Here is a 27,949-nt window from a genome sequence, read left to right on the forward strand (position 1 = left end):
AGCCAAAAAGACGTGGGAATTCCAAGACCCTGGGCATAGTCCTTCTCTGTCATCAGTTCTCCTGTCACCCTATTTTATTTCTCTCGGAGTATTCATGAGTCTTCAATTACTCATTTGAAGTACTGTATTTTCCTCACTAAGGAAATGGTAAAAAAATACTTCTGAAATTAATTTGTTGTTGGAATATGCTAAGGGCCTTGGCTGGAATTCTGTGTCATAAGTGAAGATATGAAAAATTCTTACTCACAGGGGTGACTCTTTGAAAGTGTTCATTTAGGAGATTTAACCTGAATGGATTTAATTTAATCTGAATGGATTGAAAGTCAGGGATAGACACAAGGAGGTGAGCTAACAATTACCCTAACATCTCTGAGCTGAGATGGAATGCAAATGAAGTGGGGAGGAATAGGAACAATGGTGGGCCTACTTTTAAGAGAGAGAATTCCTGAGTCTGCTGGCCATTCTCTTCTGCCAGGCGCGTCTCCCCTTCTGTCACACCTGTGGTTGGAATCCCTGTCTTGGAAATACACACACATACACACACACACACACACAATCACAATCACAGTCATAGTTCTTTCTCTGCTTTTGTTTATCCCTAGTTTGTAATTTTTTTCTTCAAAACAAATATGATTATTGGGGAATAAAAAAGAAATTTAAAAAGAGAACATGAGTTAATGGCCACTATTTGCTAATGATAAAAAGAGAGGCATTTAATATATACCAAGAATGGAAAATGAGAAAGAGAGTTAAACTCTATGTTAAAGAAATAAAGAGTTGTATTAGATTATAAAGAGAAGAGTATAGGTGATTTTTTTTTTTTTGGAGAGTTTTAAAACTTTAAGAACTTTTACTGAACACGGTTATGGTCTCTTGCCTGGGAAGTAACTGAAGTTATGATAGACATTCATATATAAATTAAAAACAATAAAAGTGCCTGCCTCTTTCCACATCCTTGAACCACTACAAGGTTAATGAAAGGCATAATGCATTTGAAATTGCTTTAGATTTTTTTCGAGAAATATTTATTAAAATACATTTTAAAAGAAAGGAGCATGCTCTAAATGGAATAAAAATAAGCTTGTATTTTTTCCTCACATTCTATCGTCCCAATTTTCCTACATATTCTAATACAATTTTCAATCAATATTATTCTTATTTCTGAATATCTGGGAATTTAGAAAGCCCAGTTATGCTCACCAGTCTGTTTATATATCACATATAATCCTCACTATTTTGTACCATAATTATATGATTTTTTACCTGTTTTCCTAGACTACTGTGACTGCCTTGGGGAAGAAGATGCGTTTCTTTATTTTTATATCCCTGGTGCCTTGAATAAATGAGATGCTTAATAAATGGGGTAATGAAAGAAAAGATTCATATAGTACAAATCATGCTATGACATTTCATTGTGTAGGAATTAATAATATCGAATTACTCTTGGAGAAACAACCTATTTTGATTTCCTGTATAACAGCCAGTAAAATATGAATATTCTTTAAAAAAGGAGACAAATATTTAAATATATAAAAGATAATTTCAACCACTGGTTTAGTCTCAGGGAAAGTAGAAAATTTTAGGTTAAAGAATCTCATAGGTTCACCAAATCCCTTCTTTTCTTTCATCTTGTATAAATCTTTTTTCCACCTGTTTGTGGGTTATAAGTAAAAAAAAATAAGGTTTAAATAGGAAAGGGAGAGGAAAATTTTATGTTAAAAATAACTATTATATTCACAGAATAATCTTACCCCTTCACATAAGTACCCTGAAAGATATTTACATTTTTCCCTGTGATTATTTTTATATACACGTTAGAGGATAAAGATTATATAGTATATAGCTATATATTATATAGCTATATTTTTTTTTACTTTAAGCTGATTTATTTTGATTATATATAATAATTATTATATGTAATATTATTTAAATTGAAGTAAATGAAGATTTTACAAAAAGTGGTGGGAAATGATCACTTTTTCCCTTTGGCAATTCTGAACCCTTGATACACTTTGCACATGTGGCTTTGGTCTTCATGTTTTCCCATCTTCATTTAGGCCAGCTCAAGAAAGAGCAACACACTGCCCCAGGAAGAGAATCAACTTTACAGTCAGATATTCCTGGACTTGAATTGCTCCCACCCACTATTTTGAGGCCATGAGTCCTTGAACAAATCACTTCACCTTTCCAATTCGTACTTTTGCCATCTGTCCAATGGGGGTGATTCCTCCCTCCACCCCCTCCAACACACCTTCACACCTGTCACCTATTAAGCCCTCAGCAAATACTAGTATACATGCTCTTACTTCCCCACACCTAAATCTCTTTCAAAAATATACAGAAATCTCTGTATCCATTACTTCACATGATGCCTTCTTTTTTCTTTTTTGTTAAACCTTCCCCTATGGTTTCCAAAACCACACATATGCAGTAACACATAGCTCATATGGCTAAGATGTAATACCCCGTAACAGCTTTTGCTCCTCCTGGTAGGTTGAATCTCAAATTGGCGGCCTCCAACTGGTTATCTGTTGAAACACTTTATCCTTTCATAAGGGTGAATCCAGAGTGCACTGAGTAATGCATAATAAAATTAGTTTTGGGAGAAAGGAACCAAGTTTAAAAGAAAAAAAAAAAAAAAGGACAGATAAGCACAGTAAAATAATCTCCAATGACTTCATTGTGAAGTAATGACTTTTACCAAATAACTGCATTGTAGTTTTATCTTTCCAACCAAGATTGTGTTAATGCTCTAAAATTAAATCTCTTGTGAAAGTTATCTGGAATTTCTCAAAAGTTTTTAAAGGGGTTTTATTTTTTCATTGGAGGTCATGCCTCAAGAATTTGTAGGAATTCCGCCTGGAAAGTAATAATCAGTGGAAACTGGCAGTCAAAGCTAATTTATATTACTCTTCCAGATAAAAATTCCTTCCATCTTAGACCTGCATTTCAAAAAAGATTATTATCACTCTGGAGAGAATACATCAGTGTAGAAAAAGAAAAAAAAAAAAAAAAAAAAGAATGACCTCAAAGATGTCTTTGCTGCCTCTGTGCAACTCCAGGTCTGCTTCTTTTTAAAACTCCCTTTTTAATCCTCTCTTTTGAAATGTTTTGAGGCTATTCAAAGCAAGAGGATGTCAGAGGCATGCCTGAGGAGGACTCCCAAAATGATGTTTCCTAGTTTGCCTGCTGTGGGAGTTCATGACACCTCTTGGGTGGTAGGAGAAAGGAGGACAGGAGAAGGAAGTATGGGGGAGAGAGAGGTTCAGCCCCTGGACTAAGAGGAGAAAGGTGTTTTTCCTACAGCAATATATTCTCATTCCTTTAGTGGCTAAAAGTTGGTCCTTCCCAAATCAGATGCTTTGCTCTTCCTTTAGCTATGTTTGTATTTCCATATCCATGAGACATTCATGAGGGAGCATGCTTAATGGAAAAGCCTTCGCTATTTTTTTTTTTTTTTGGCACACGGGCTTAGTTGCTCCGCAGCATGTGGGATCTTCCTGGAGCAGGGATCGAACCCATGTCCTCTGCATTGGCAGGCGGATTCTTAACCACTGCGCCACCTAGGAAGCCCCCTTGGCTATTTTTAATGACAGACCTAAATTTAAACTTCAGCTCCTCTATTTACAAGTTACTGAGGACTTCCCCGGTGGTCCAGCAGTTAACACTTGGTGCTTCCAATGCAGGGGGCACCAGTTCGATCCCTGATTGGGGAACTAAGATCCCACACGCTGCGCAGTGTGGCCAAAAAAATAAAAAATCGAAATCAAAATTAAAAAAAAACAAAACAAAATAAAAAGTTACTGAACCCCTCAGTGTCTCAGTCTTCATACTTACAAAATGGGTTTCATAGAATTGTTAGGAGTCAGCTAGATGTAAATCATTCAGTTCAGCATTTGGTTTATGCCAAATAAAAATTTGCTGGAAAAATAAATGGGTCAAGAAATATTTGTTTCCTTCTATATCCCATCCAGAGAATGTGAGGTATTAATCCAATGTGGATAACTTGTCTATTCAAGGATCCAATCAATGAAAAACTAGCGCTCTCTGTGGTGATTCTGAAAATTAAAGCCACCAGATAGTTTTGAATCAATACAAGTTAAAATCCACGAAAGACTTACTTCACTCTGTATGACAGACTCTAGGTCCATCCACCTCACTTCAAATAACTCAATTTCATTCCTTTTTATGGCTGAGTAAAATTCCACTGGTTGTGTATATATGCCACATCTTCTTTATCCATTGAAGCTAACACAACATTGTAAAGCAATTATACTCCAATAAAGATCTGGAAAAAAAAATCCAGGAAAGAGATATAAGTCATAATCTGTATGATCAGTCTAGGTATTCAGAAGCCCCACCCACTTCTCAAGACTGGAAGCCTACACTTAGGAGACTATGAATAACCTGTAATTCATAGGATTTCAATCTGACATACAGCTAAAACATACAAGGTATCAAAACCAAATGGCCTGCCTTTTTTATCATCCCACATATACATACTGAATGGATCAGACCCACCAAACTTCCAGCATTCAACAGATCAAAACTGAATAGAGGAAGCATTTCATTTACTAAGGATTCAGTCACTTTTATTGAAATATTTCAGCAGTTAAACTGAAATCTGCTAGCATCATAAATACAATTTGTACCATTCCAAAAAGTGTATATTTGGGACAAGGCCACTGTTAATCCTATGTGGTTTTTCAGTGGGTAGGTAATTCTTTAACAGTAGAAACAGAAGACAGATTTGCTTCCAATTGTGAGCTCATTCCTAAGGTCAGAACTGAAAGCTGAAAGAGAAACAGAGTCCAAAATAAACATCAGTTTGGACCATAAAGCATTTCTCTCTGAGGGTGCACAGGTTTATATGAAGGAATTCCACCTCAAACAAGGAGAAATCTAACTCACTTTTCCCAGTTATTAGTAGGCATATCTATTGTGTCTGCCTGTTCACATTGATCTATTCCCCCACCTCAAACCCATTTTCCTAAGAACCACATGAACCACAGTTCTCCTGACTTGTTGCACTTTAGTTGCTCTAGAGGGGCAAAAAATAGAGTTATAAACTATCTGTAGGAACAGTCACTAACATGGTTGGCCAGAAAACCTCAGTAAGAGAGCCAAAAAGTTTAATTTGTTGTAACCTACGATTTCTTAGTAAATATTAACTAATGTGGGAAGTATGCATGGATTTACTTCTCTAAGCTGTTTGAACCTTTTAAATCATAATTTTTTAAAACAAAAAATTTAAGCAAGACCTTAAAAAGTGACTCATAAAGGAAGGGTGTTTGGTTTGATTCCCTCACCTCCTCCAGGCTACCCATCTTCAGAGCGATGTTTTTCTTTCATGAGCTTGTCCCTTTCACTATGTGCCTGGTTGATGAATAATTTCCCCTGCAGGTGTCTCCAAGGCCCCAAGTCTCTCTTTGGTTAAGTGCCTAAGCAAACCAATCACTGTGCACCAAGGCACTTACCATCCTTTCCCTCAGTCACAATTGCCAATTGGATGCTCAGTCATAAGAAGATTGAAGACTTAACCATTAACCCAGGTGCAGACCCCCAGGAGCCCTGCACAGAGTCATGGCTGAGACATGAACCAGAACATGTTAGGTACATGTCTCCTAACCACCAAAAGTCCTCTTCCTAGCCCAGCCTGCAGAAGCTCAGCTGATCTATAAATAGCTGTCTGTATGGACTGGATTCTTAGAAATTATTATTTCTTTATGATTGATTAAGTCATTATTCATATATTTTCAGAATGTTGGATGCTATCTTCTTTAGATCCCAGGACTACTTTAGAATTTAGGAAATTTCCAACATGTGTGTATTAATCTATTATTTATCAGCTATCAATTTAATACCAACTTTATGCCTATTGGAGAAATGAGGGAAAGGACACACTGAAAAAGAGAAAAGGCAATAATAAAGGCAAGAAAGTTTACATGATATACTGCAGAAAATGAACAGGTCAATGTGGCTGGAGCTTGGCATTTGTTCATGGGGAAAGAAAAAGTATCAACTGGAGACCGAAAAGCTGCAGAAGTTTGTGGGGTGGTGCTGAGAGGACTCATTGCAAGGATCTTCCAAGTGCCATTGAATTTGGACTTGATTCTGCAAAGCAAAAGAGAACTATAGGAAGCACATGAAATTAGTGATATGGAATGATAGTGTTAGCTGCAGTTCAGAGAACAGCTAGAGTAAGGGACTGACCAATGGCAAAGATGCTAGTACCAAGGCTCTGGCAATGTGGAAGCCCCGAATCAAAGGCAGTGAAGAGAAGCTGAAGAGGATGGGACAAATTAAGGAACTTGGCTAAAATTAACATGGCCTCACGACATTCCTCTTTTGGAACAGACATGTTTTCTGGTAGTGAATGTAGCTGAAAATGAAAAGTTTTCAAAACTAGGTGTTGGGAATCCCTTTTAAATACGGACTTTGTAACTATAGCAGGGGATTTATCTTGTATCTTTCTTTACTAATGCATGACTTCAGATCTAAACTGAAATCATATCAATCAAGCACATTCCCAATGAATGTTCTTGTGTGGGAGGAGGGGGATGGTACAAAGATAAAAAGATACTATCTCTGCCCTTAGAGAATTTAGAGACTAGTTCAATGGCTCTCAATGGTTATGTGTTGTGAACAGTTGTGAGGTGAGCCACGGTGAAATTGTTTAAATGACAATATAAGGCAGCATATGTAAGTGTCTAATAGCAGTGATGATAAATGTTATAATAGCATTTTTGAGCTCTTTCTTTGAGCCTTGCTTTGCATGGATTAGCTCATATAATCCTTAGGAAAAAAAGATAAGGTACTGTTTCCTCCACTCTTTTGAAATAAGCTACAGAGGCATGGAAAACTTAAGAAATTTATCTGCAATCACACAGCTAGAAGTGGGAGGGCTAGTGTGTAGTCACCAGTTCTGATGCTGTGGTGTGCTACCCAGAGCTTCTTTTGGGACCAAGGAAGGTACTCATCCCCCAAGAGCAGGGAAGGAGTGTTGACTACCCATGATTCCGGTCTCTCCAGGAATTGTCATTGGCTGAAAGAAGCTGCCTCACCCAAGGTGTAGCCTAGTGGTGGGAGTAGAGTACAAATTGGTCTCAGTTTGAAAGCTTTGAGAGGATCATCCTAGCTCCAGAGCTCTCAGGATTGGCTGAAGCCTCTGTGGCAATGGTGTTGCAGTTCAACTTCTCCCTCTGCACAATATAACTTCTTTCCCTCCCCCAAAGATATCGATCCCAAGAGCAACCCGCAATAATTCTCTTTGTGACCCAGGAATTTGAGATGGAAGAAGGCTTGACCCCAAAGCCTGTGTATTTAAATACCAAGCCATGCAACAGACGAATCATCACAGGTAATTTGAGCCAAATGTGAAGGAAGGGTAGATGTTGATAGAAAAGATTAGATGCTTCAGGCACAAGGAGTAATGGAAAGAAATTAAAGCGTACTTGGGGAACAAGGACTAGATGCATCTGACAAGAGCAGGAGGTTCGTGTAGTTATTAGAGGTGAGGAATGAGGGCTGTGCTCAGGCTGCCTCTCAGATGCCAGAGTCAGGAGCTTCTTTCATGCTCTCTTCTTGAGAAGAACAGAAGATTAATATGATGCAAACAGTATTTTAAGAAAATCAATCAGGTATCTGTGGACAGGATGGGATAGAATAGGAGTGCCAGACACCAGTGACACTTTGTGTTAAAAAAAAATCCACAAGAATTGTTGGCTAATTGAACAAGGAAGCCAGGGGAAATTAGGAGTCATGGAGACTTGAAAGTTTTAAGTCTGGGTTAATGGTAGAAAAGCAGGTGTCCTTCCAGAGAGATGTGACATGTTTGCTCTCCTTGGGATATCTTCACGGTAAAGTTGCTATGTATGTAAATGGCTGAATCTTAGGATACCTCCCTCGCATCAAACTGTGAAAATTTTTCTCTTCTATGAAATGTCATTTGATTAACGCTCTCCAGCAAATTTGCCATTTCAGTGTTGGCCTTAAGAAGATGATAATGAGAAAATAGTTAAGCTGCTTTGGGGATAATCTGTAGTTTGGGTATTTTTCCAAGAATCAGTGTCACAGAGCGCACTGCTCTGTGCTGGGCATGTGACACACGGAGACTGAAGGCACATGGAGGACAGGACAGAGGTTGTAACTTCTGTAACGCAAGGCAAGTGTTCATCCTTTTATCCAAGGGCAACTTTTCTCTATTTCAAACCTTAGGTTCTTATTAACCTCAACTTCCATATTTGAAATGCAAGCTGCTTTAATAGACATTAATTTTATTCTGGATATGTTATCTATTAAGATACCCAAGCTATTAGTTTCTATATATGCACACATTTAGTGCCTTGGTCATAATCACTTACTAATCACTTGGTGAAATCAAGTAGGAAAGACATTATACAAAAAACCTATTTTGTGTTTTGTAATCAGCCTTCCCAAGACAAGTTCTTTCTGGCTTTCAGCCATAGGAAACAAGATGTTTTATTTCAATGTGAATTTCCTGATTCCAAATTTAAATAAAATAACAAAATTGTGACAGATGAAGAAAGCAATATGATTGCACTAAATTGAAGAACTGGGGGGAGTGAAGAGAGATGGGGAAAGAGAGACTATATTTTCAACTGTGAGCCAGAGGTATAATAATTAAAATTGCAAGTTTGGATAACACAATTGTTGTATTCGAATCTCTTCTATGTAATGTCATAAGGAACCCATTACTTGGAGGAAATACCCTATACTTTTTCATTTTTACTATCTTTCCCACCTCCTCTGTTTTTTTGTTTTTTGTTTTTTCCTGTTCAGCTTTTACATAGTTGCTCAGATCAGAAATGTCAAAACTCTGTGGAGAACAGCTGTTCTCAATGTTGGCTCCTCTGCTGAGGAAGTGTTCAGAATGTCCTAAAGAAGCACGTCTCCTATGAGCTGTCCCATTCCAGATGTAAACTAGGAGACTGATTTTTTTTTTTTTTTTAATATTCTGAGAAAGAAATAGAGGCAATGGACCTAAGTTCTCTCTTAGGTACCATATGGAAATTATTTGGAGCCAGAGCTCCAAGATAGCAGGGCTCTCAAGAGGTCTCAATGCAGTGGGCCCACTAGGATATTAACAAGACATTATGCCTTTTGGGTGGAGTCAAAGAAGATTGGGTGACTCTTACTCCAGGAAGCCTCCTCTGAAATCCCAGTCTAGGTCAATAGTCTTTTTATAAGTGCCCAGGAACACGTGCCTCTGTCTCAATACATTAACATAAAATACATATTTGTATAATAACCCCCTTAAGTGTCCCCTCCACACTAGATGAGGACCAGAGGATGTCATATTTAATGTTGTAACCACTCCATCTAGCATAGTATGCAGCACATTTAAAGTGCTCTGGAATAGGATGCAATCAGTTTTTAAATCTAGTTGGATGTATCTAGAAGAAAGTTGAGAAGGTGTAAAAGACAAACTATGCTGTGGAAATGAACAGGGCAGAAGGGTCTCAGTCCCCATTTCAGGCTGGGGGCTCTTAGAGAAGAGTTCCCTGCAGGCTCACAGGGCACCAGCAGGGGAGCGAGCATCAGTGCCCAAGAGGTTGCTCAGACAGGCAAAGAGAAAGTGTTGCAGAAATCAGTCCGTTGTGAAACCAAGCACCACACTTGGAGGACTGGAGAGCTCAGGTTTATTAAGCTGGCAGCCCCAGACGAGCTAACGCTCCAAAGTTCTGGGTCCCGAGCTCAGGGTGAGCTTTACTTTTATAGTGCAGATGTTTACAGAGCATGGAAGTTTCCAAACAGAAACTTATAAGAGCAGGTGCAGAACATTCCTTTTTTTAGCAAAACATCTTAAAGTTACATTGGATTGTTAGCTCATCCTGTTTTTCTGTTTTTCTGGGGGCAGCAAGCATACTTCACAAAAGCAAAACAAGCATGGAGTTACTTTTAGCTGAGTGCGAGTTTCTAACTTTTCTCTTCAAAAGCACTTTAGCTTTTTCTAAACCTCTTGATTGGCTCCCAGGTAGGTTGGGTAGGACTCAGCAACTGCTACTCATTCCCACTGGAGGATGCAATATAGCTGAGGATGTGAGATTACCAGAGGGGATTACAGTGGTTGGTGGAAAACATTCTGTGGTGGAACACTTCTGGGTAGACTCCTGGTCTGGGGACCAAGCTGAAGTCACACTGAGACCTCAGGGGGTCCACACTCCCAGGAAAGGTGTGGAGGTCAACAGGGAGGGTGACTGGGCCCCCATGAATTGGGGCTTGGGGATCAGAGAGCAGCAGAACAAGGCAGTGTTAGGAGAGAGAAGGATATTGCTGCAGTACCAAAGGAGCAAGAGGCCAGTTTCTGAGCCCATCAGGCCTCTGCCATTGACCAAGGCAGCGTCTTATATAAGAGCAAGGAGAACGGGAACAAATGTGTTCATATGCCTGGCATATGTAGACTGTTTCAATTATTACTATAACCAGTTCTGCAAAAAAACAAACTTTTTTTTTTTTTTTGGTTTTACTCTCCAACCCTGTTACCAGGGGGTGGAGCCTTTTGCTGACAATGAGAGTATTTTTGAATAAAACAAAGGAGCTTCTTTTTCCCTGCATGTGAGAACACAGTGTGAGGAAATAGTAATCCTGCAACAGATCATTTTAATTTATCATCTATACGAAACTGTATTTTAAAGAAAAAGACTTAGCTTAACTTGGAACGTAAATAGAGAAATAAGGATAAATGTTCCCGATAGAATAAAGGACAGTAGAATGTAGATAACATTGAGAGCTGGCACTTATTTTCACATGTGCGTCTACTGTTTGCTACTGTACATCTGAGTCATCCATGCAAATAAACAGAAATAAATATTTTCCTCCACATCTAATAGAACCCCAAAGACTGAAACACAAAATGACAATATCTGGATTAGAGATTATTTGGTCTTGTACTATATAAGGTACTGAGAATTTATTCAATATGCAAAAATTACTTGGGTATTTTCCTTTTCTTATTTATTGTTTTTTTCTGACACCAACAACATCATATTAAATAATATATAAAGTAAAGGTATCTAGCACTTACTACTTGCTAAGCACAATTTTAAACACTTTATGCAAGTTTACTTAGTTGTAAACTATATGAAATAGGTGCTATTAATTCCCCATATTACAGATAAAGAACCAAAGAAAAGGATATTAAGCAACTCAACTGAGGTTTTACGGCCAGTAAGTAGCAGATGTGGGATTTGATGCCAGGTTTTCTGCTATCTTAGACTATGTGCTTAACTTCTATACCATACTACTCTGTGAATAGAATCCAACAAAATGCAAGGTACTATGAAAAATACAAAGATAACTCATGCAGGTATGGTCACAGGTAAAATGTGAGCTCCAAAAGCACACTATAGGAAGAGAACATGAAAGAAACAGAATTCATCATCCTTGTGCTTATGGATCTGACAGATTAATAGCAGAGAAAACATGGCAAGAAGTCTAGTTCAATAAAATAATATTTATATCACGTGCATAAAAATCTATATGCCCATGGGCTGTAGAATGTAGGAATAGTCAGAAAGAAGAATTGCGTTGAGTGAACAGCCTCTGGTTCAAGTAAAGAATCACTCTCAGTCTGGGCCCACATTTGTTCAGCTGGTTTTCTTTCTTTTTCTTTTATGAGCCCCTGGTATTGTCAAGAGCTTTCAAGTGCATTGTTTTCCTTAATGTTCACAATAACTCATGTCATCCTCATTTTACAAATGAAGAGGCTGCAGTTCAGAGAAGTTAAATAAACATTCCCAAGATGACACATTTAAGTGACCAGACTTGGGTTTAAATCCAAGAAAGTCTCTCTGATCCTAGAGCCACTTGGCCACCCTATTTCACTTTAAGGAAACATGTCTATTCATCAACTGTTCTTTAATCGAATGAGAAGTAGTATCTTGTGACTGGTCCCAGTCATCCAAAGTCTTCCATGCTCAGATAACACTTTGGTTTAGTGAGTGCCACAGATGAAACTTGGCTCTGCCTTGCTAATGCCAGATGGCTGAGAGATGCCTACTACAGGAAATGACAGGTCACCCTGACTTTCTTGCTAGAACTCATCAGAACTGTCAAGTGTGCTGTCTTGGTAATCATGCTCCAATAAACAAACAAACAAACAAACAACTGGGCATGTCTGGGGCTCTGTTGTGCCATGTCATAGGGAAGATACAAATAGGGAAGAACAAATCTGACTCCATATTAGATCTGTTGCTTTTGCCTTAACCTTTGTGCTTTGTTGCCTGTGCTTAGTCATGCTGGCTCTGCAGCTTTTGTAAAACAATGTTGCCTCTAGCCTGAGTAATATACAGGATAGCCTATTCTCAGGGCTCAGACCTTTAAGAGTCCATTCATATGGACATAAAAAGTTGCAGAACAGAGAATAGCATTTGTTTTGTTGGAGGGTTAGAGGAACATGGTGAGGTGACCTATGAGGACAGCTGCAATAAAAAAGGATTTCTACACCAAGAAGTTGGCAACTAACCACGCCCCGCCCTCACCTTGCCTTTAAAGGTGCTTTGCTGAAACCCTTCCAAAAGTTGGGACTTGTGGGGCACGAGCCACCTGTCTCCTTGCATGGCCCTGCGGTAAACCTTCTTCTGCTCCAAGCTCCAACATTTCGGTATTGTTGGGCCTCACTGTGGATTGGGCACACAAACTTTCGTCGGCTAACACCATTTGCACAAATATTTTGTTTCTCTTCCCATAGTACCTAATAAAATCTCTCCACAGAGCCTGCGATGTATGGTAAGAATACAAATGTATGGCACTTGACAATTTACAGCACTATGTACTATGCTTTGCAATTTACGAAATAATATCACATGCATCACCTCATGCAATCTCAGCACACCTCTCGGGGGCTTTCTTAGTTCTCAGATCACTGTGATTGGGCGGTGTTCAGACTAAGTAATGATCAGGTTTCAGCATGAAGCATGTACTCTGATACTTATCGAATTTTTCTTTGCCACCTCCATCTTCTCTCTAACCTTGTGCCCTCAGAAATATATCTCAATTACATACCCTCGGGTCCTGTACCTCCAAAAGAGGGTTCAAACAGCCAAAGAAAACCAAAAGATAACGCATGCCAGCACAGTCTTGCACTCCCTCCCTCAAAGGAAAACAGCCTAAGTTTATCATCCACACTCTTTAAGACATTAACAGTTTCTCATCCAGTTCAAGCAAAATGATTTAAATGAGAGCATGCCTCATGGTATTGAACAAGAAATGCAGTGTTTGAAAAGCATAAGTTGATTTGAAAGCTTAATTCTACTAAAATTCTCACCAGTTAAATTGAATGTAATTTTAAAAACCTTCTCTGGGAACCAAATGCACTGGCATTTGTGTAGCATGGGGTAGCAATGGATATCATGCTAAAAAAATATTCTGTGGATTGGTTACCTCTCTGTTAAAATAGTTAAATTATTTACATCTACGGGAGACTGGAAGGTCTGGGAAGCAAGTCTTTGCCATATTTCCTCATTTCTATACCTGCATCCATGAGAAAGAGAGAATTGTTGTGTCCACAAGTACAAAAGGTGAGGCCAACAGCATCTCTATAGAAATTCCAAGGTCACAGATCCAAACCTCATACCTCATAGAGCAAAATGATGAACTAGCCTTGCTGAGCAAATGCACAGTGGATATGTTTTGCTGTTACATCCTGCCATTCAACTGAAAAGATACAGTGTGTTTTGCTCTCATTTTGTGTCCTCCTTCCTCACCATCTCCTAAATATAATTCTTTTACAGATTTATTCAAGAAGGCAAATGGGGAATAAAAGGGGAAGAAAACTGCTACTGAGAAGTTTCCAAAGCAGAGGTGGTGGGCCATGAAAACCTAGATGAGTAGCAGAACTGTTACCACACAGAGAAAGGCAGGCAAAGCTTTATGGAGCAAAGTATTAGCTGTTTCCCTGGAGTTGAAAGTTGGCTTATCAGAGAAAGTAAAGCATGTTTTTCAGGATTCAGGATTGAGGTCCGCTTCCTGATGGGAGGGCTGTCACATGACTTCTTCTGACCAATAGAATGCAGCAGAGGTCATAGGGTCCCAGACTGTGCTGGAAGAGGCCTGGCTGGCCTCTGTTTTCACTCAGGAAAGAGGTATTTCTCAGGTACAGTGCATTGTGCAGAAGGAAGCTGCAAACTTTAGAGGGAAGGAGTTTTTAAGCAAAAACGCTTTTGATTTTCTTTTCCCCTAGGGACTTTGACTGACCCTAGTAAGCCAGGGATAACCATCGTTATGAAATTGATTGTTGACCTATTACACGAGCAAGGAAGATATGTTGCTTGGTTTGAAAGTATAAACTGATTTCAGTTCTAATCAGAGCTGAAATTCAGCTAGCGTTATGCTTATTGTGAAAATATTAAAATATTTCATTGCCCATTGGTATACAGTTCCTTCCTCTAGCTCTTTGAATGATCTTCAGAACCCAGGATCCCCAAGTTGTCTCTTCTGGGGAGGCCACTAGCCAGCCTACTGCAGCTCCCCTCTATCAGCCCTCTTTCCTGGCTCCCCAGTGCAGAAGACAGCATCCCTGGCTGCAGTACAGACACCCTGGTGGGCAAATCCCCAGTGGACATCTGGCCCCAATAAGCTTCAGCTACCTGGCTATTTGTTTGTCTTCCAAGTGCACTGTGCTGGTTGGTTGTATGAATGTGTGTCTGTCTGTCTGTCTATCTATCTATCTATCATCGATCATCTCTATCTTGAGAGAGAGGGACATGAAATTCATGTAACATAAAATTGACCACTTAAAGTGTGTAATTCAGTGGTGGTATTTAGTATTTTCGCCCAGAATGTTGGGCAACCACCAGCTCTGGCTCCAAAACAACTTCTCACCCCAAAAGCAAACCCCCACCCCATAAGTAGTCTCTCCCATTGCTCTCTCTCCAGCACCTGGAAACCACCAATCTACCTTCTGTCCCTATGGACTTGCCTATTCTTGATATTTCACATACTTTAAATGGAATGATACAATATTTGGCCTTTTTATTTTACTTAGTATAATGTTTTCATGGTTTATTCATGTTGTAGCAGGTGTTAATACTTCTTTCCTTTTTCTTGCTGAATAAATCCAGCAACTGTGCTCTCTGGTTTACAGTTCAGACCAAACTGTCTGAATTCCAACACACACTCCTTTATGTACCAGCTATGGGCCAAGGCAAGGTCTTCAATGTTTCTCTCCTTCCCCCCAACCCCTGAAAGATTGATTGATTGATTGATTGATTGATTTTGATTTTTGGCTGAGTTGGGACTTTGTTGTTCTGCGTGGGCTTTCTCTAGTTGTGGTGAGTGGAGGGCTACTCTTTGTTGCAGTGCACTGGCTTCTCATTGATGTGGCTTCTCTTGTTGTGGAGCATGGGCTCTAGGTATGCAGGCTTCAGTAGCTGTGGCGCTCAGGCACAGTATTTGTGGCTCATGGGCTTAGTTGTTCTGTGGCATGTGGGATCTTCCCGGCCCAGGGATTGAACCCACATTCTCTGCATTGGCAGGCAGATTCTTAACCACTGTGCCACCAGGGAAGTTCTTTCAATGTCTCTATGATATCAGTTTCCTCATCTGTTACATGGAGATAATACAAGTAGTTCCTACCTCATGGGGATATTGTAAAATTAAATGTTACTATAGAAACAGCATTAAGAACAGTGCTGGACATGTATTTAGTACATGCATAACTTTTGCTTTTATTATTCATTCTTGTGACTAGGATGAAAGAAGCAAGTGGTCCTTTGGGGTCATCTAATCTCATAACCAGAAGAGCAGTTTGATCCTGAGTCTCCATAGCCTGACTAGAGCCCAAACAAAGAGAATGTGTGTTTCCCACTATATCCTCACTCTTCTGATATTATGAATGAGATAAAATTGATCTTGACTCCTGGTACTCAATGAGTAAGACCTTACCCACAGAACACAAATGCAACAATATAAACTTTTATTTTAAAATGTACAGGAATATACAAGGTAATTTGACAGTTAAACTATCCTACAGTTCCTAGTAAATATTTTTGCCTCTCCTCTGCCCAAAGGCCAGAAAGCTAATTGTCAATCACTACAAAAGTTCTTTTCTAAAAGTTGTGTTTTGATTTTGAACTATTGTACCATTACTTTTATTTATTTAAGTTTATGTATGTATGTATGTATGTATGTATGTATTGGCTGTGTTGGGTGGGTCTTCAATGCTGCATGTGGGCTTTCTCTAGTTGTGGAGAGCGAGGGCTACTCTTAGTTGCAGTGCGTGGGCTTCTCATTGCAGTGGCTTCTCTTGTTGCAGAGCACGGGCTCTAGGCATTCAGGCTTCAGTAGCTGTGGCATGCGGGCTCAATAGTTGTGGTGCACAAACTTAGTAGCTCTGTGGCATGTGGGATCTTCCCCAAGCAGGGCTTGAACCCATGTCCCCTGCATTGGCAGGCGGATTCTTAACCACTGTGCCACCAGGGAAGCCCTGTACCATTACTTTTATTTTAACTAGAATAAAAGGTATAGACCTGAAAATTCAAAGAATATGGGACAGTGGATGATAAAAAATGGATTTTTTCACTTTCCATCTCTTTCCACACCTGGGTCCTACTCAGAAAAATACCCTCCGCAGATTTGTTTCTCATCTGCCTTTAACTCCATGTGTTTAAATCATTTGCATGCACTGCTGTTTTACCATTGATAATTTTAGGTATGGATTTAGATCTCTGTCCTAACCCTCCTCAACAATCTCTCTTAACCAAGTTATGCCAGAATTTATATCATATCAATAGTTAGAGTTACACCACAAATGACATGGCAAAGTGTAATGCACTGTCATTATTTCTTAACCAGGTCGCATTGGTTAAGAGCAATGACTCTGGAACAGGACTGCCTGGGTTGTAATCCCAGCTCTGTCATTACCAGACAGGCAACACTGGACAAATTACTCACTCTGCTACCTAGAATTATTCCTCAAACATCCCAACATCTCTGCCACAGGCCTATCAGTAATCTATTCACTCAAAACAGATCAGTCCTATTTGTGTCCCACTCACCTCTTTCTTGGAGCCCCACTTCCTCTCATTCTTTTACAGGTGAAACATTTTCTAGACCCACTCTTCCGTCATCATGGGACTTCCCTCCATCTCCTTCCTGTGTTCAGGAACAATTTCTGCATCTTCTCTTTTGGTTTACTGTGTTGCTTTGCTGAAACACTTTCACTAGTAGCAGAAGCTGCTATGAAAGAATGTAAGGGGGATTTTGTAAAAAAAAAATGTCCTTCATGACAAAATTATTTTAAACAGCAAATATTTTATCCTTATGATTAACTGATAGTTTGGCAGGAAATAGAATTTTCAGTTGAAAATCATGGTCACTCAGAATTTTTCAGGCTTTGTTCCACTGTCTTCTAAGATTCAACTGCTGTTAAGAAACTCAAAATCATTCCTGTATATTTGACTGCAACCCCTCCTCACCCCACGCCCCACCCATCTCCTTTGGAAGCTTCTAGGATGTCTTCTAGATCTCACATGTTCTCAGTTTTACCATACCCTACCTGGGGCGTGTACCTTTTCAATAGGGAGACGTGTGAGTTTCGGTTCTGGAAATTTAAACAATTACCTCTTTAATAAAATCACCTCTTCATTTTCTCTCTTTTCTTCCTGGAATTCCTAATTGTTAGCTGCTGAATTCTGGAGATGATTCTTTAATTTCTCGTATCTTTTCCCTTCCATGTCCCTTTTCTTTTTGTTCTCTTTTTGAGAGCTTCTTGGCCTTATCTTACAACCTTCTATTTAATTTTTTAATTTCAGTTTTTAGAAAAATTTTAATGGATAGGAATTATTTCTTATCCTCTGATCCTTTTCCATAATGATCTATGTGATGGACTCAGTGATTCTGTGCAGATTTTTGAGGACATAATTTAACTTTTCTACGGTTTACTTCTTATTTCTACATTGGCTCTGATCCATCTGGGTCTTCTTTGTCTCCTTGGTTTTTATTTGTTTTGTGGCTTTGGTCTCCATGTTCGTATTGCACATTTTCCTTAAATGTCTCTGATTCTTGTCTGTCCATTTTTACCTAAGCCTGAGTTGCTGGAACACTGGTGGAACTACCATATGCACCGGCAGAGGTGGGGACGGTCAGGGCCATGGTAGGGTCCTTGGGCAGTGTGGGGGATGACCTACCCTTTCCATGGAGGAGCCCAAAGTATTTATCTAGAGACCTTTTCCTGCAGCCATTCAGAAAAAAATCTAATTTCTGCCAGGGATGGAGCAAGAGGGTAGGTGTGGACAGAGCAGCATACTCGCCCCAGAAGCAGGTAGAGAAAGAGAAACCGAGGGGAGACAGTTCCCTGCCCTCCATTTTTCGTGGTACCCCATGTTAAAAGCCTCTCCTGTTTGGTTTCTCCAGAGAATAAACTTTCTGTGGTCCCATCTGTTCATCTGTGTGTGTGTGTGTGTGTGTGTGTGTGTGTGTGTGTGTTGGAGGCAGGGGTATTATAGTAGGTACATGGTTGTATGAAGTGCGGGCAGAGACTTGAATACTTGGATCCAACATCCCCTGAACTCCACCTTCTGTTGAACCTAGATACTCCAAGTTCTGAGCTTCTCTGGGGTTCTGCAGAGGTAATTAGCTCAACTCTTGTCATTTCCCTGATAACGGATGCTTAGGTTTTATATCACCTCATCTATTGTTCCCCAATTTTCAAAAATTTCATCAAAATTTTTTATTCTCTGTAGTCTTTTTTTCCCCAGCTCTCTTTAAGTTTATGAGCTAATGATTACCTTTTCTTCTTTCTCTCTCTCTCTGTCTCTCTCACTTTAACTGACACAGGACTCGGGGTGGTATAGCAAAGTGGGAGGAGGGTTAAGGTATTAAAAGCCTCTGTCTATATGCTAGTTCATGCTGAAAGGAAAAGATGGGTGCTGGACGTGCTTTTTGCATAACGTCCTGTGACTCAAACTGCCAGGCCTATCCTCATCAAGGGGATCCCAGTGGAATGTCCTCTCAACCACCCTGGGTGGTTTCCTAAAATTAATAAAGTCTCATTCACTTCTTTACTATTTGTCTTTTTTTTTAACTGTTGGAGTTTCTTTGCATAGAGTCCTCAAAATGGTAGACATGTTTTTATCAAGTTGGCAAGAAATTGATGGATACGAGAATGGATTGTGTTCAGCAATTATTTGCATTTTGATGCTATGGAAATCAACGTGTGTGCTTTTCCTAAATTAAACATATGCATTGTTCAGTAATGTAGTAATGTGGTGATAAGCAACTCATTAACATGGCTCCAATAACTGTGAAAAAATTAAAGTCATCTTTCCTTCATCTTCCCTCCCCCATGTGTACACATCTCAGGAAAATAGGTGAAGTTGTAGTTTGACAGGAAGAATAAAAATATAGCTTTAAATCCTGGGAAAGCAGATATCCACTTGTCTAAATGAGCTGTCATAAGGATATCAGGTAAAATAATATGATAATAGCATCTATTTATTGAGTGACCAGTTCAAGTATTTTGCTAAAATTTAAAAGTATCCTTGGGGGCTTCCTAGGTGGCGCAGTGGTTAAGAATCCACCTGCCAGTGCAGAGGTCACCAGTTCGATCCCAGCTCCAGGAAGATCCCACATGCCGCGGAGCAACTAAGCCCGTGTGCCAAAAAAAAAAAAAAAAGAACTAAAAAAATAAATAAATAAATAAAAAAAGTATCCTTTTTGAAGCATCAAAAAGCTTTATGTAATAGATATTTTCTACATGTTTACATATGGAAATGAGGCTCAGGAAGGTTATGAGGCTCAGAGAAGATCCAGAGGGATTTGACAACTGTTTGAGCATCTCTGAAGCTCACATATTCCCTACTGCCGTAGTGAGTAATGAAAATAACACCCATTTATAAACTTTTAAAAAACTGTTGGTGACTTCCCTTGGGAATCATCTGTCTCGATAGTTTTTATTCTGTTCTGCCACCTCATGTCAGGGAAAGAAGTTAAGATGTTTCGTACATTTGTAATCAGATGTTCAAATATCTTGAGCTCTCTCAAAGGTGCAAGTCATATCTGTGATTTCTTCTCTCTCATTTTTTTACTTTATCTGATGTGATTTTTATAAATGTCTATGGAGATTCTGGAGTCTTTTCTGACATCTCTGATGAAAATTTGACATAGAAAATCTTTATTCAAAGGAAATATAAATCTCACTGTGAAAAATCCTCTTGACTTCAGTTTTCTCTACACAGTTGAAAATACCGTTTATGATCGGCTGGCTATGCCACAATTAAACATCCTATAAAGATATTCAACTTGTCAAAACTAGCTTGTTAAATAAGCTTGGAACCATTATTTGAATAACAAACTAGATCTGAACTGGGATAGCAAACTTCAGTTTTATGGGTCTTCCAATGACCTCATTGTTATTATAAACGAGTACATCAGGTTCCCTTATCCAACAGGAAAACCCTACACTCTGTGTGTCACATGACTCAGAAAACACACAAATGTCTCCCATGCTGAAAGATAAGCAGGTTCTGGATTTTCTCCATCCAACACCCCTTACAGCTACATCAGAGCCACATCATCTCAAAGTCACCTCCTAACAGGGGGAGTCTGTCTACTTCTCAGTTCACCTGGGCATCAGATTCCATCAGATCAGTTACTACACAGTGAGCCTCATTCCTTTCTTTTCAGGGAGATGCTGCAGGTACCAGCATGTGGTCATACAGGAGCATCAGTACCATCATGAAAATCCCCTCTCCATCAGAGATCCCCCAATCATCCCCCATCCTCTCCCTAATACAGTTGGAATACTGCCTGGATTCAAGAATGTCATGCCAACAAGCACTCCTAGCTGCTAGGCAAGGAGGCAAAGATGCACAAGGCCCTCCATTCTCTTTCCAAGGCTGTATTGAGAAAAGGCTGTCAAGTGAGAGCATTCTTGAAATGGGATTCCTGGAAAGGCCCCACTAGCCATATTCCCCTTCAAGACTGTACCTCTTTTTTATCCCCTTGGCCAGGACTTCTCAATCTGGGTGTGGTTTTCCCGTCATCCCTACCCCATCCTTGGATATTTGGCACTATCTGGAGACATTTTTGATAATCACAATTGGGGCGCACTACTGGCATCTAGTGGGTAAAGGCCAGGGATGCTGCTAAACCTCCTACAGGGCACAGAAAGGCCCCGACATCAATAGTGCAGAGGTTGGGAAGCCCAGACCCAGAGGCAAGTAGACAAAACGGTATCATCCCTTCTTTCCCCATTCATAAATCCTTTATTAAGTGTTTTTCATGTGGCAAAGATTGTGCTCAATATCAAGGGAGATAAAAAGGAATTGGATTGAATTTGGAAAGTGAATAAAGTATGGTGGTTAAGAGCACTGACTCAGGTGCCAGAGTCCCTGAGTCTAAACCTCAGCTCTGTCACTTAGGAGCTGTGTAAACTTGGGCAATTCCATATCCTTTTGGAGCAACATTTTCTCATTTATAAAATATAACAAACAATCGTACATACATTAAAAGGTTGTTGTGATGATTGAATAAATTAGTGCATATGAAAGTGCTTTGAACAGGCCTGCCACTTGTTTTTCCTCTTTCTTCCTACCATTTAAGATGACCAAGACACATTAGGAGTCCTTCAGACAAAAAAGAGGCTGGTTTTCCACCAAACAGGTGAGACCTGGCAGCAATGTAGTTTATGCAAAAGAGCCTAGGGTTAGGCTACATTCTAGTTTTGACTTTCTTAGCAGTCTTGGCAAAATGACTCATGCAACCCAGACCTCTATTTCCTTATGTGCAAAATGGGAGTGCTGGCGCCTGCCAAATCATAAGGTCGGTGGGAAGATAAAATGAAATAATAAATGCGAAAACAATTTGAAAAATTGTTATCACAGATTTAAACCTTGGGGAACGAATATTTTATGGTATACATGTTACATCTTTCCATATTCTCACATCTCCTCCAAAACTAAAAAAATTATTTGTTTTCTCGCAAATGATAGAACTGGAAGACTTTAACTTATTTGAAGTCCCTAAATTTGTTCCTGTAAATAGGCCAGTGAATTGAATTAATTCTCAAAGCTTTGCTAAAATATTGTTTAAAAACACAACGATAATTTTCTGATTTTAAAAGATGAGGTTAGATAAAATATATCGATTACTCCAATTTGTTAAGTGCCTTCAGGTGCAAAGTCATCTGAACATGAGCCATTTAGTTAGCGACAGTCAACCAACTGAGGAATCACATGAGATACAGCAAGTGTGTAAGGCTCTGTTCTTTTGTTTTCCATTTTCTGAGCCTAAAGCACTGTGCTTCTCCTAAATCTCTTAGTTCTGACTGGAATTGCTGACCCTAATGTGACATCCTGACTTGAACCCACTGTGCTTCTCACCTCGCTTCCTGTTTGTGTCAACTGATGGAAAAAGGCCCAGGTTTAGACAAGCGGAATGGCTTCTAAATCCGCAGCCGCACTCTGCCTTTCTCCCTCCCTGAGCACATGCTGTGATCTGTGATCAAGGGAACACTGCAGCTACACTCCATTTACAACACCAAAATGTACTGACCAAAATCAATGACTGTTCTCAACTCTAGGTGAAAGGAGCTGTCAAAATGCATCATAATGGACACATGTCCACCTCATAAAGCTCTCAATAGAAATACCAGAGAAAAGGAGCATGACCTCTTGTAAAATTAATTGTTCCAATTGGGGATTACAGAGGATTAGGTGGGAGGAAGTCTTATGCTGTACTGTGCTGTCACTGCTCTGCGCGGGTAGAAAGAGCCTCTGCCTCCAAGGACCAATGCCCTCCTCAGATGTTAGATTTATTTTCACCAGACCTTTTATAGGCACCACCTGAAGTCCTCCAATTTGCCTGGTTATCAGAGTTCATTTTCCCTTGGGAACTGGACAGGAACAAATATGACAGTGATTTCACAAGTCCACAGTGCAACTTGGTATTGATGGGATAAAAGCCATTCACCACCAACCCCACCGTCAGGACAATAACTGGGGTGTGACATCTCAGCTTCTATACCTGAGCTCTTGTAGTTCTTCATAGTGAAGGCTGCCATGTCCTGGATATGTCCTCTGGGGCACTGCCTTCCATCTTCTTCCCTGTCTTTACTTCTTCAAATTGATCTGTCTAGGTGTTATGTAAACGTGGGGCTGAACTGAATTTCGCATCCAATACGTGACATGATCCTCACTCAGAACAAAACCAATCTTTATTTGTCATTCCCCTCTGAGGCCCTGAAGACTGTATCAGTACATTTGTGCAAATATGGTAATTTACACACGGTCCCACCCCATGGGGCAAGAAGCTATGCCATGTGCTCTAAGTCCACAGTAACCACTCAGAGTTTTCATTAAGATACTGGAAGAGTTTTCGCTCAATTTATCCTCTGGCTGACTCAATTCTACGTCTTAGACAATGGATGCTTTTATATAACACAGACATATATATACTACCAACTGTAAAATAGATAGTCAGTGGGAAGTTGTTGTATAACAAACGGAGTCCAACTCGAGGATGGAAGATGCCTTAGAGGACTGGGGCGGGGAGGGTGGGGGGGACTCGGGGGGGGAGTCAAGGAAGGGAGGGAATACGGGGATATGTGTATAAAAACAGATGATTGAACTTGGTGTACCCCCCAAAAAATAATAAATAAATAAATAAAATTAAAAAAAATTAAAAAAAAGATTTCAAGTATAAAAGTAAAAAAGAAAAGAAAAGAAAATGTTCTTGGCTTTTAAATCCTTTTTTTTTTTTTTTGAGTCCACTGCACATGTAAAAATTGATTTCCTTCACTGCTTTTTCTTAACTCCAAATACTGCTGTGTGTACTACTGCTGCCTCAAGGAGCAGGAAGGACATAATTTACCAGATGTGAGGCTATTAGGCCTTCATTTCCTGAAGCAATGAATTAGCAACTCTTTTTTCCTGTCACAGAAAATTGTCACCAAAATAGCCCAAGACACAATGGCAAGTCCAATTAATGTTTTGTTTCTTCAAGAGGGCTCTGCTGAAAGATGAATTGACTGAGTGAGAGGCAAACTGGGTAGGGAAATATTCAGCTCCAAAGCAGGGAGGGGGCTGCAGTAAACATTCTGTTATATAGTCAATGTTGTAAATGTGGCAAAAGTTACACAAAGATTATTCTTTTCTAGTCAAGAGGAAAGATCACCGGCGATATCTTTGGGCTTGCTTGCTCCCGTTCCCTGATGGAAAACACCCAATTTCACTTTTTAAAAAGGAGCAGAAGGTAGCAGCAGAAAGATAAATTTCAAGGGTGCAAAATTCTGTTAAGTTGGAGTAGTGTCTTGGGGGCAAAGAGGAAAACTAGATTTGGAATCTTGAGCTTTAAGATGAATTTAGTATTTTTCATATTATATTTAATTTATATTCAATGTTATATTGACATATTTAATTTTATATTAATATTTTAATACTTATGATGGTTAATAACTTGAGAAGAAGCATACATTTTTTCTTTATCTATAGCTTATCTTAGTAGATAGTATATTCTTGACCTACTCTATGGAAATATCTATAAGATTTATCATAGAGTAACAATTTGCTTTTAGAAGAAAATGGTCTCTGAAATTGACTTTGCTGCTTTTATTTAATAGTGGAAAATATACTTAAATCTGATGAGAAAAATAGAGATAAAAGTTAATACAACATAGTCCATGTTTCTGTATATATAGAAAATTATGAATGCTTCTTTCTTATTGGTGCATTTGGTTAATAATCATATTATTATACACTTAAGAAGTAGAGGACACAGTCCTTGGCCTTGAGGAACTTGGGACATAATGCGGAGCCTGAAGGGATGTCCCTGAAACATTTGGAGAATAATTACCACTCAGGCCACAAGGAAAGCAGAGTCAGTGTGGTAGAGTCACAGACCCTGGAGTCAAGGACATCTGAAATTAGGGAAAGCTTGCTGTGGGTAAGAGCAGTCAGGTAAGTCTGGCATTCCTTTTCCTGAGAAATTTTCCAAAAATGAAGAAGAGAGGGTGGGTAGAGGCAGTGAAGGGCTTTGGCGTCCAAATGGACAACATATGCTGAAAACCGTTTTTTAAAATCCCAATGCTTTCCTTTAGATTTATGTAAAGGTTTTCATGAGACTGAGGGGCAACAGGAATGACTTAGGAAAAAATCAATGGGACAATACCAAGGAAACGAAAGTTACCTTTGAAGAATAGTATATAAAACTCAAAATAACGATTCAAATCATTTTTAAAACTTGATATAAGAGGAGGACATGTGAGAGTCCTTATGGATCATCTCACCTGATAATGTCAGGAAAATCCATCCCTTTGCTTGCTGTGAAAGACCATGAATCCTTGAAAAGCAACATAGGCAACAGAACTCACCTCCTGAAATATGCTGATTAATTCCACTTAGGTCCTAAAACATACAAAACTAAGTCTTTCGTGCTTCACGTTTTCCTCAGGTAAATGGTGAGAACCACGTTTTCTATTTTATAATTTCTGGGTCTTTTCGTGTATCCCACTCTCTGATGGATTAGTTGGGCTGCTTGTTCCCTAGGTAACCTGTATGCTCTCCTTCCTGCATCTATTTGGGCATGCTGTTTTCACTGCCTGATCATTGACTCCAGTATCCCACGTCATTGCATTTTCGTTCAAAATCCTTCCATTTTCTAGACCTGGGTCAAATTCTACACCCACATTCTGGTCAGTCAGCAGTACTTACAAAACACATTCAAAAAGCACAGAAAGGGGATGTGGAGAAGGTACTGCTCTTGCTCACAGAGAAACAATTCTGTTTTAGAATAAAGAACACATACAGGGAAGAATACTTTGGAACATATGTTCGATGGCACATCATGAGCCCAAAATAAGAGCATAAATACGAAAGGAATGAGGTTTGTTACTTTAGAATTGAAAATGTCCCACCTCCTCGGTCATTAGTCATTAATTCTATCACACCAGCAAATTGACTCTTCCTAAGCTGTCGTCATCAGGTGCCTAAGAAAAACAAATAAATCAAAGTTAACACACTTTTATTTATTTATTCAGAGTTTAGGGGAAAAATGATATCACAACGTGGGTTCTGATTATGAATGAAGTATATTGAATAAGTCTTACATCAAAAAGCGTGTGCTGGCAGTTCCACATGACATCATGTGATAGGTACAAGAAGGATTTTATGTTGACACAAACTACTATTTTATTGCAGTTGTGTCAAATAAGTTAAACCTCCTCTTATGGACTTTAACAAATGTTTACCTTTTCTAGGCAATTACTTAACTTTCCAATTATCCAGAAAGTGAGCTCATGTGGAGAGCAAAATATACTAAATAATCTGAACACATGGTATTAAAAATCAGAGAACTTTGCTCTTTGTTTGCTTGTTAATATTGAATAAGGAGGAACAGACTTGACCTTGAGCATTTTGTTAATTACAAAGCTTCTCTTTTTATTTGAAACCAGCTTTACACTTTGCTCTCCTATTTCGATGCAGGGTTTTATTTCCAGGGTCATTAAACTCTAGCAACATGGGGAAAGGCGTGGCTATACTCTTCTTACCTATTTAGACCATCCAGAATTGATATTTTTCTATCATTGTCATTTGTGGGAGAATGGGATGCTTGTGGTTACCAAGGCATCCTTCGAAGGATTCTAGTACAGATCTTGGCAGAATTTTCACTCCTTAGAACGTTGTTAAAATAATCAGTACTGTTGGTCTTGATCTGATTACATGATCAAGATCAAGTTGGATATAGCCTTTATCATTAACCCATTTTTCAAATATATCTAAGGAGGCAAATCAAATCTTTACTCAAAGATATGCATCAGAGTATTGGAATGAAATGTAGGACTTCAAGTCCTTACTTGTATTTAGTATAAAGTCTAGGAATCTGGGTAAACAGTTTTATGGAGTGAAATTCATCCCAGCCTCCTTGATCAATGATACATCTGCTAGGCACTTTAAGCTCCTGACACCAGAGTTGTTTTCCTCTTGATGCTTTTAAGATGTTCTCTTTTTCTTTGGCTTTCAATATTTTGACTATGGTATACGTAGGTGAGGATCTTTTTATGTTTACCCTATTTGGGATCCATTGAACTTCTTAGATCTATTAATAAATATTTTTTCATAAAGTTTGGGGAATTTTCAGCTATTATTTTTTCAAGTATTTGTTCTGTCCCTTTCTTTCTTCTTCCACTAGGACTCCTCATTACACATAGGTCGATATGCTTGGTGGTGGCTCTTAGGTCTCTGAGGCACTGTTCAACTTTAATTTTTTTTTCTCTCTGTTCTTCAGACTGGATAAACTATTAATTCATCTTCAAGTTCACTGATTCTTTTTTCATTCGTCTGAAATCTGCTGTGGAGCTCATCTATTGACTATTTCATTTTGGCTACTGTATTTTTCTATTCTAGAATTTTCATCTGGTATTTTTAAACAGATCTGACTTTTTTTTAATCAACAATCCCTATATATTGGGTTATTGCCAGCATATTTTCAGTTCCTTAATGTGTTCTTTGAACATATTAATAATTGATGCTTTGAGGTCTTTGTCTGTAAAGTCTAACTTATACAGGGTTTCTCAGAGTTTGTTTTCATTTTCTGCTTTTTATCCACTCTGAGTATGGGTCATATTTTCTGTTTCTTTCATGTCTCATAATTTTTTAATTAAAAATTGGACATTTTAGACAATATATTACAACTCTGATTTGAATGTTTTTTTGTTTATCCTCCTGAGGGTTCTTTTTTGCTTGCTGGGTTTTTAATTTTTACTTCCTCTTAAATTAAATTAAATTAAATTACAATTTTCTTAACTAGCCTAGACTTAATCAGCAGAAACTATCATCCCTGTCATGTGTGGTTACTGCCTGTCTCTGCTCAGATTTTTTTTTTAATGTTTAATTCCATTTTCAGATTGGTTTCTTAGAGGTAAACCCCTGTATCTGCACAGCTTAGTGGTCAGTCAATGATTATTCACAAATTGTGCTCAAACACCTCAAGT

General features: G+C 38.9%; 1 protein-coding gene across 4 annotated transcripts in view; it reads right to left on the reverse strand.

The window, feature by feature from the left end:
* The window catches only part of LYPLAL1 (lysophospholipase like 1), a 152,220-nt gene that overhangs the window by 34,075 nt on the left and 90,196 nt on the right, over positions 1-27,949 (reverse strand). For 3 of the 4 annotated variants that reach the window (XR_009052653.1, XR_009052652.1, XR_009052655.1), the window contains exons 6-8: positions 25,874-25,945; positions 17,019-17,196; positions 4,122-4,288 (exon numbers count right to left, since the gene is read on the reverse strand). The gene's annotated coding sequence lies outside the window, so the exon portion shown is untranslated. The remainder of the gene's footprint in view (positions 1-4,121; positions 4,289-17,018; positions 17,197-25,873; positions 25,946-27,949) is intronic. The other variant, XR_009052654.1, reaches the window with a different exon arrangement.

The sequence above is a fragment of the Hippopotamus amphibius genome, chromosome 3 (assembly GCF_030028045.1).
Source record: "Hippopotamus amphibius kiboko isolate mHipAmp2 chromosome 3, mHipAmp2.hap2, whole genome shotgun sequence".
In the NCBI taxonomy this organism is placed as follows: domain Eukaryota; kingdom Metazoa; phylum Chordata; class Mammalia; order Artiodactyla; family Hippopotamidae; genus Hippopotamus; species Hippopotamus amphibius.